Source organism: Pseudophryne corroboree, chromosome 10, assembly GCF_028390025.1.
Source record: "Pseudophryne corroboree isolate aPseCor3 chromosome 10, aPseCor3.hap2, whole genome shotgun sequence".
NCBI lineage: Eukaryota > Metazoa > Chordata > Amphibia > Anura > Myobatrachidae > Pseudophryne > Pseudophryne corroboree.
In genome coordinates this window covers 196,591,158-196,599,905 of record NC_086453.1, presented here as the reverse complement: position 1 = coordinate 196,599,905, position 8,748 = coordinate 196,591,158, and positions in this window count along the sequence as shown.

Genomic DNA, 8,748 nt, shown 5'->3' with positions numbered 1-8,748 from the left:
TCTGAGGTCTGTGTACATTTTCGGTATCGCCTGCCTAGAGAAATGGAACCTAGATGGTATTTGGTACCGGGGACACAGTACCTCCAACAAGTCTCTAGTTGCCTCTGCAGTAATGATGGATACCGGAACCACGTTTCTCACCGCCCAGGATGCCAAAGCCTCAGTTATCCGCTTTGCAGCAGGATGACTGCTGTGATATTTCATCTTCCTCGCAAATTACTGTTGGACAGTCAATTGCTTGGTGGAAGTAGTAAAAGTGGTCTTACGAGTACGACTTCCCCTCTGGGATGACCATCGACTCCCAGCAGCAACAACAGCAGCGCCAGCAGCAGTAGGCGTTACACGCAAGGATGCATCGGAGGAATCCCAGGCAGGAGAGGACTCGTCAGAATTGCCAATGACATGGCCTGCAGGACTATTGGCATTCCTGGGGAAGGAGGAAATTGACACTGAGGGAGTTGGTGGGGTGGTTTGCGTGAGCTTGGTTACAAGAGGAAGGGATTTACTGGTCAGTGGACTGCTTCCGCTGTCGCCCAAAGTTTTTGAACTTGTCACTGACTTATGATGAATGCGCTGCAGGTGACGTATAAGGGAGGATGTTCCGAGGTGGTTAACGTCCTTACCCCTACTTATTACAGCTTGACAAAGGCAACACACGGCTTGACAAATGTTGTCCGCATTTCTGTTGAAATACTTCCACACCGAAGAGCTGATTTTTTTGGTATTTTCACCAGGCATGTCAATGGCCCTATTCCTCCCACGGACAACAGGTGTCTCCCCGGGTGCCTGACTTAAACAAACCACCTCACCATCAGAATCCTCCTTGTCAATTTCCTCCCCAGCGCCAGCAACACCCATATCCTCCTCATCCTGGTGTACTTCAACACTGACATCTTCAATCTGACTATCAGGAACTGGACTGCGGGTGCTCCTTCCAGCACTTGCAGGGGGCGTGCAAATGGTGGAAGGCGCATGCTCTTCACGTCCAGTGTTGGGAAGGTCAGGCATCGCAAACGACACAATTGGACTCTCCTTGTGAATTTGTGATTTCGAAGAACGCACAGTTCTTTGCTGTGCTTTTGCCAGCTTGAGTCTTTTCATTTTTCTAGCGAGAGGCTGAGTGCTTCCATCCTCATGTGAAGCTGAACCACTAGCCATGAACATAGGCCAGGGCCTCAGCCGTTCCTTGCCACTCTGTGTGGTAAAAGGCATATTGGCAAGTTTACGCTTCTCCTCCGACAATTTTATTTTAGATTTTTGAGTCCTTTTTTTACTGATATTTGGTGTTTTGGATTTTACATGCTCTGTACTATGACATTGGGCATCGGCCTTGGCAGACGACGTTGCTGGCATTTCATCGTCTCGGCCATGACTAGTGGCAACAGCTTCAGCACGAGGTGGAAGTCGATCTTGATCTTTCCCTATTTTTGGAACCTCAACATTTTTGTTCTCCATATTTTAATAGGCACAACTAAAAGGCACCTCAGGTAAACAATGGAGATGGATGGATACTAGTATACTTATGGATGGACGAGCGACTGCCGACACAGAGGTAGCTACAGCCGTGGACTACCATACTGCGTCTGCTGCTAATATAGACTGGATGATAATGATATAAAAAATATATATATATATATATCACTACTGCAGCCGGACAGGTATATATTATATAATGACGGACCTGCTGGACACTGTCAGCAGCACTGCAGACTCCTAAAGTAAGCTACTAGTAGTATCAAGAAGATAGAAAAAAAAAAAAAACACCACAGGTAGGTGGTATACAATTATGGATGGACGAGCGACTGCCGACACAGAGGTAGCTACAGCCGTGGACTACCGTACTGCGTCTGCTGCTAATATAGACTGGATGATAATGATATAAAAAATATATATATATCACTACTGCAGCCGGACGGGTATATATTATATAATGACGGACCTGCTGGACACTGTCAGCTCAGCACTGCAGACTCCTAAAGTAAGCTACTAGTAGTATCAAGAAGATAGAAGAAAAAAAAACCCACCACAGGTAGGTGGTATACAATTATGGATGGACGAGCGACTGCCGACACAGAGGTAGCTACAGCCGTGGACTACCGTACTGCGTCTGCTGCTAATATAGACTGGATGATAATGATATAAAAAATATATATATATCACTACTGCAGCCGGACAGATATATATTATATAATGACGGACCTGCTGGACACTGTCAGCAGCACTGTAGACTCCTAAAGTAAGCTACTAGTAGTATAAAGAAGATAGAAAAAAAAAACACCACAGGTCGGTGGTATACAATTATGGATTGACGAGCGACTGCCGACACAGAGGTAGCTACAGCCGTGGACTACCGTACTGCGTCTGCTGCTAATATAGACTGGATGATAATGATATAAAAAATATATATATATCACTACTGCAGCCGGACAGGTATATATTATATAATTAATGACGGACCTGCTGGACACTGTCAGCAGAATGCATTTATAGAATAAAAACACCACACGACGAGTGTTTAACTTTTTCAGGCAGACAATCACAATATACTGGTGGTCAGACAGTGGTCACTGGTCAGTCACACTGGCAGTGGCACTCTGGCAGCAAAAGTGTGCACTGTTAAATAATATGTACTCCTGCTACTGCTCCCCAGTCTCCCCCACAATTAAGCTGTGTGAGCACTGAGCACTCAGCACAGTCAGATATACATAGATGATGCAGCACACTGAGGCTGAGCACAGATATGGTATACTGTTACTGTGTCACTGTGTATCATTTTTTTTTAGGCAGAGAACGGATTATATTAAATAATAATATAATAAAAAAACTGCACTGGTGGTCACTGGTCAGTCACTAGTAAACTCTGCACTCTCCGAGTACTCCTAAGCTCCAGTAAATCAAGTGTCTCACTCTCACTCTCTCTCTTCTAATCTAAATGGAGAGGACGCCAGCCACGTCCTCTCCCTATGAATCTCAATGCACGTGTGAAAATGGCGGCGACGCGCGGCTCCTTATATAGAATCCGAGTCTCACGATAGAATACGAGCCTCGCGAGAATCCGACAGCGGGATGATGACGTTCGGGCGCGCTCGGGTTAGCCGAGCAAGGCGGGAAGATCCGAGTCTGCCTCGGATCCGTGTAAAAAGGCTGAATTTAGGGGGGGTTCGGATTCTGAGGAACCGAACCCGCTCATCACTATTCACAAGAAACATGGAAGTAGCTTCTAAGTGATGCTCAGACGGTTAATGACCTGCACAGAAGCTGATCATTTTATATCATTGTGAGAGCTTACATTCTAAAGTGAAAGCTTAGCTTTTTAAATAAATTGTGAGTTTGAAACAGCAGAAGGTGAGTTAGAATACAGAAAAGGGTGAGTTTAATAATACACAAACAGGAACACAAATATTGGCAATACCATTAACATCTAATATAATTTTTAGGCTAGTGCAGTGCAATGGATGTAATGCATTTGTTTTGCAAGGGGCATTGTGGAGACTCAGCTGCTGTCCAATCTGTGAGCAATTTTCACTGCTGAAGGAGGAGATACTGTAGCTAAATTGCATGCTGAGATTTGTAGGATGTCTGTGTCTTTGAGGTCTCCACTGCCTCAGAAAGCCACCAGAAGACATTCTGACTGGACTACTGTGGTCAGTCAAAGGCAGAGACATCCAGAGGGACACAGACACCTCCCACAAACTGTGACACTGTAAAACTCATGTGCTGCTCTTGCAGGGCTGGAAGATACAACTAATAGAGGCATTACAGAACAGGAGGATTTGGGGACTTCTACTAATTATAGGAACAGGAAAAGGAACAGGAAAAGTTCATCTCCAAAAAGGACTGCACTTCTCTTGGGAGATTCCATTATTAGAGGAATACATGTGGGAAATGCAAAAGAAGTAGAGAAACAAGTAAGGTGCTTACCTGGAGCCACAGCTCCAAGGGATAAAGAGCGCATGTTAAGAATCTTGAAGGCAGCTAGAAAAGATGGGGCGGTGGATGTCATTGTCCACCTAGGGACAAATGACCTGGCTAATGCTGAACTCATGGCCGTAAAAGTAGAATTTAGGATGTATGGGACTGCTCTGAAACAGGTGGCAACCACTGTAACATTGTCGGATCACTTTGCATGTACTGACATAACAGAGAGGAGGTTCCTAGATGGTTAAAGTCTTTTCCTCTACTTACTTTCGCTTCACAAATGGTACAGATGGTATCACAAATGTTGGGATTGGGTAAAAATGATTTCACACAAAAGAGGTGGCTTTTTGGTCCTACGTCCAGGCATGACAATTGCATTCTTTTTATCATGGTGAAGAAGTGTTGCCAATGGTGGCTGAATTATTTTGACAAAAAGAACATTCTCATCCCCATTAGCATGAGATACATAATTATCTCCCTCATCTTGTTGCACTTCCACAGTAGCATCCTCAATTTCTATGTTACCATCTTTACTTGTGCTGCTCATCCCCACATTTGTAAAGGATGCAGAAATGGTAGAAGGAGGATTCTCTACAAGAACAGTGTCAGAAATGTCCGACTCACACATACCACCCCTAGATACTCCTCCTGGATTTGTAAAACAGTTTGTTCTTCCGTCTTACTAGGCGGGGGGGTGTCTGCACTAATTTGCCTGTTTAACAATTGACACCTCTTCTAGACTTTGTACTGTACAAAGGAAAATGCCCGATTGTGTTTGGCCCCAGTTTCAACAGGAATTCTAGTGCATGAAACAGCCGTAGAACTAGCAGGACCACCACTGGCAAACATTGTGGTACCCCTGGTCTGCTGAGATGTAACTTTAAGCTTTGCAATAAGTACATCCAGGTCCAGTACACAAGTAGCACTCAGAAGATATACGACCAGAAGAGTTTATTGGGAATGGAGCCAGGCAGAAGTGGTTACTCTGAATAAAGCTGAAGTTTTGTAAACAGAAACAAGTAGTCAAGGAACAAGGCTAGGATTGCTACATAGTCATACAATAAAGTAAAATGGTGTAGAAGAACAGGTTCACAGGAACACTAACGAGCACCTTGCAAGTTGCCCTACTGTAGGTCAGGCAGCCACTTTTCTGTGATCGAAGATGGAGAGTCGCTGAAGCTTGAGCATGTGCAGACTTGTTCCTAGACCCTATGGCATCTTTCTGGTGAATTAACCACCATTTAATCTTGTGGTTAATAAGTCTAAAACTTTCAGAGAATACTGCCAGGCCAGGTGTTAGGTTTTTTTAAATGTACGGTCTGCACTGGGAAAGCAGTATTTTTAACAGCAGGCTGGAGCACACAACCTGACAAACACAACATGCCCTTGTAATGGATCGTTAACAGATGGAAAATTTGGTAGAATGCACAGTCCTAATTCTCTGTTCACAAGAAACATGGAAGTAGCTTCTAAGTGATGCTCAGATAGTTAATGACCTGCACAGAAGCTGATCATTTTATATCATTGTGAGAGCTTACATTCTAAAGTGAAAGCTTAGCTTTTTAAATAAATTGTGAGTTTGAAACAGCAGAAGGTGAGTTAGAATACAGAAAAGGGTGAGTTTAATAATACACAAACAGGAACACAAATATTGGCAATACCATTAACATCTAATATAATTTTTAGGCTAGTGCAGTGCAATGGATGTAATGCATTTGTTTTGCAAGGGGCATTGTGGAGACTCAGCTGCTGTCAAATCTGTGAGCAATTTTCACTGCTGAAGGAGGAGATACTGTAGCTAAATTGCATGCTGCGATTTGTAGGATGTCTGTGTCTTTGAGGTCTCCACTGCCTCAGAAAGCCACCAGAAGACATTCTGACTGGACTACTGTGGTCAGTCAAAGGCAGAGACATCCAGAGGGACACAGACACCTCCCACAAACTGTGACACTGTAAAACTCATGTGCTGCTCTTGCAGGGCTGGAAGATACAACTAATAGAGGCATTACAGAACAGGAGGATTTGGGGACTTCTACTAATTATAGGAACAGGAAAAGGAACAGGAAAAGTTCATCTCCAAAAAGGACTGCACTTCTCTTGGGAGATTCCATTATTAGAGGAATACATGTGGGAAATGCAAAAGAAGTAGAGAAACAAGTAAGGTGCTTACCTGGAGCCACAGCTCCAAGGGATAAAGAGCGCATGTTAAGAATCTTGAAGGCAGCTAGAAAAGATGGGGCGGTGGATGTCATTGTCCACCTAGGGACAAATGACCTGGCTAATGCTGAACTCATGGCCGTAAAAGTAGAATTTAGGATGTATGGGACTGCTCTGAAACAGGTGGCAACCACTGTAACATTGTCGGATCACTTTGCATGTACTGACATAACAGAGAGGAGGTTCCTAGATGGTTAAAGTATTTTCCTCTACTTACTTTCGCTTCACAAATGGTACAGATGGTATCACAAATGTTGGGATTGGGTAAAAATGATTTCACACAAAAGAGGTGGCTTTTTGGTCCTACGTCCAGGCATGACAATTGCATTCTTTTTATCATGGTGAAGAAGTGTTGCCACTGGTGGCTGAATTATTTTGACAAAAAGAACATTCTCATCCCCATTAGCATGAGATACATAATTATCTCCCTCATCTTGTTGCACTTCCACAGTAGCATCCTCAATTTCTATGTTACCATCTTTACTTGTGCTGCTCATCCCCACATTTGTAAAGGATGCAGAAATGGTAGAAGGAGGATTCTCTACAAGAACAGTGTCAGAAATGTCAGACTCACACATACCACCCCTAGATACTCCTCTGGGATTTGTAAAACAGTTTGTTCTTCCATCTTACTAGGCGGGGGGTGTCTGCACTAATTTGCCTGTTTAACAATTGACACCTCTTCTAGACTTTGTACTGTACAAAGGAAAATGCCTGATTGTGTTTGGCCCCAGTTTCAACAACAGGAATTCTAGTGCATGAAACAGCCGTAGAACTAGCAGGACCACCACTGGCAAACATTGTGGTACCCCTGGTCTGCTGAGATGTAACTTTATGCTTTGCAATAAGCACATCCAGGTCCAGTACACAAGTAGCAATCAGAAGATATACGACCAGAAGAGTTTATTGGGAATGGAGCCAGGCAGAAGTGGTTACTCTGAATAAAGCTGAAGTTTTGTAAACAGAAACAAGTAGTCAAGGAACAAGGCTAGGATTGCTACATAGTCATACAATAAAGTAAAATGGTGTAGAAGAACAGGTTCACAGGAACACTAACGAGCACCTTGCAAGATGCCCTACTGTAGGTCAGGCAGCTACTTTTCTGTGATCGAAGATGGAGAGTCGCTGAAGCTTGAGCATGTGCAGACTTGTTCCTAGACCCTATGGCATCTTTCTGGTGAATTAACCACCATTTAATCTTGTGGTTAATAAGTCTAAAACTTTCAGAAAATACTGCCAGGCCAGGTGTTAGGTTTTTTTAAATGTACGGTCTGCACTGGGAAAGCAGTATTTTTAACAGCAGGCTGGAGCACACAACCTGACAAACACAACATGCCCTTGTAATGGATCGTTAACAGATGGAAAATTTGGTAGAATGCACAGTCCTAATTCTCTGTTCACAAGAAACATGGAAGTAGCTTCTAAGTGATGCTCAGATAGTTAATGACCTGCACAGAAGCTGATCATTTTATACCATTGTGAGAGCTTACATTCTAAAGTAAAAGCTTAGCTTTTTAAATAAATTGTGAGTTTGAAACAGCAGAAGGTGAGTTAGAATACAGAAAAGGGTGAGTTTAATAATACACAAACAGGAACACAAATATTGGCAATACCATTAACATCTAATACAATTTTTAGGCTAGTGCAGTGCAATGGATGTAATGCATTTGTTTTGCAAGAGGCATTGTGGAGACTCAGCTGCTGTCCAATATGTGAGCAATTTTCACTGCTGAAGGAGGAGATACTGTAGCTAAATTGCATGCTGAGATTTGTAGGATGTCTGTGTCTTTGAGGTCTCCACTGCCTCAGAAAGCCACCAGAAGACATTCTGACTGGACTACTGTGGTCAGTCAAAGGCAGAGACATCCAGAGGGACACAGACACCTCCCACAAACTGTGACACTGTAAAACTCATATGCTGCTCTTGCAGGGCTGGAAGATACAACTAATAGAGGCATTACAGAACAGGAGGATTGGGGACTTCTACTAATTATAGGAACAGGAAAAGGAACAGGAAAAGTTCATCTCCAAAAAGGACTGCACTTCTCTTGGTAGATTCCATTATTAGAGGAATACATGTGGGAAATGAAAAAGAAGTAGAGAAACAAGTAAGGTGCTTACCTGGAGCCACAGCTCCAAGGGATAAAGAGCGCATGTTAAGAATCTTGAAGGCAGCTAGAAAAGATGGGGAGGTGGATGTCATTGTCCACCTAGGGACAAATGACCTGGCTAATGCTGAACTCATGGCCGTAAAAGTAGAATTTAGGATTTTACGGACTGCTCTGAAACAGGTGGCAACCACTGTAACATTGTCGTATCACTTTGCATGTACTGACATAACAGAGAGGAGGTTCCTAGGTGGTTAAAGTCTTTTCCTCTACTTACTTTCGCTTCACAAATGGTACAGATTGTATCACAAATGTTGGGATTGGGTAAAAATTATTTCACACAAAAGAGGTGACTTTTTGGTCCTTCGTCCAGGCATGACAATTGCATTCTTTTTATCATGGTGAAGAAGTGTTGCCACTGGTGGCTGAATTATTTTGACATAAAGAACATTCTCATCCCCATTAGCATGAGATACATAATTATATCCCTCATCTTGTTGCACTT